Source organism: Berghia stephanieae, chromosome 14 (assembly GCF_034508935.2).
Source record: "Berghia stephanieae isolate SIO BIC M18660-M18661 chromosome 14, UCSD_Bste_1.3, whole genome shotgun sequence".
NCBI classification, from domain to species: Eukaryota; Metazoa; Mollusca; class Gastropoda; order Nudibranchia; family Aeolidiidae; genus Berghia; species Berghia stephanieae.
The window spans coordinates 12,366,153-12,367,400 of NC_088373.1; the positions used below are offsets into that span (position 1 = coordinate 12,366,153).

General features: G+C 36.8%; 1 protein-coding gene across 1 annotated transcript in view; it reads left to right on the forward strand.

Moving 5' to 3' along the window:
- Positions 1 to 481: 481 nt before the first annotated feature.
- LOC144959404 (uncharacterized) overlaps positions 482 to 1,248 on the forward strand; it is a gene marked incomplete in the record, with an annotated part of 66,370 nt that continues 65,603 nt past the window's right edge. The window contains 1 exon segment of the mRNA XM_078891981.1: positions 482 to 910.

Sequence of the window (1,248 nt, forward strand, 5' to 3'; positions counted from 1 at the left end):
CTGTCCAACCGGCATTGATTGGTTAGCTGGGTGTGATACATTTTGTGAAAAGTACTCTGCGATAGAGTGCAATCAAAATGGTAGCAAGCAATTGTTGTTGTCTTTCTCATGCCATAGAAACCGGAATAATAATAAAAAAAAGAACTCCGACTCCATGGGCCTAGTGGTTTTGAAGAACTACTTTTTACTACAGATTCAAGAGCCGACGTGTTCGAGTTAATGAGATGTGACTGTATTGACTGCCCCCGTTTGCCATATGCGCACTCATCGCACGCTTATTATCTCTTATCTATCGTTCGTGTGTGACTGGAATAAATCCGCTTTGCGTCCAAGTGCAACTTGGTGACCAATCCGCAGTCGGCGGGCAGCGTCGTTTTTAGCGGCGTTGGCGTCGTTGATTGCGCGTGCGGGCAGTGGCGGCACCAACGACAGAGACAATATTGTACCACTTCCGTTTCCTCTCCACTTCTCTCGTCTGCTATTTATCACTACGAACGATTGTCGTGAAATTTGAGAGAGGGAGCGAGAAAAGGGTGTGAAAGTGAGAGAAGAAACACTTAAAAGTTAGATTACTCTTTAAACTAACTTTTTTAAACATTTATCTAGTTTCTTTCTTTAAGTGATTTTCAATGTTGACTTTCTTTGAAGATTCTTGTGAATTGAGAATTATGTACTTTCTGATTTGAATTTGATTACATACCAAATTCCTTGAAATAATGTAGAAAAAATAGATAACCCATAAAAAAAAAGTGTGTCTATCTATTCCTTTGAGTGTGGATATTCAATTTGGATTATTGAATTCATAAACAAACCCTGCTAATTGAATTAATTTCACTGATCGACATATTTGGGTCTTTGTTTTCTTTGCTATTCCGACATTTTACTTTTAAATCGGATTTTTCTATGTGAGGTTTGTATTAAGTCATTTTATGGAATTTACCATTTCAATACACGAAGCAATTATGATTAACTAGAGAAAAGAAAAAAAAGAGAAATATATAAACAGAAAAAAAAGAAAGAAAAAGAAAGAACACACACACACACACACACACACACACACACACACAAACAAACCCTCCTAAAAATTAAAAGAAAAACAAACATTAAAAAAAAATAAAGACAATAAACAACACAAACCCTCTATGACCACCCACCCACCAACCCACACACACACACACACATACACACACAAACACACACGCACACAAACACAGTAAAATTCAACCCATATTCTCAAAACTTTTATAC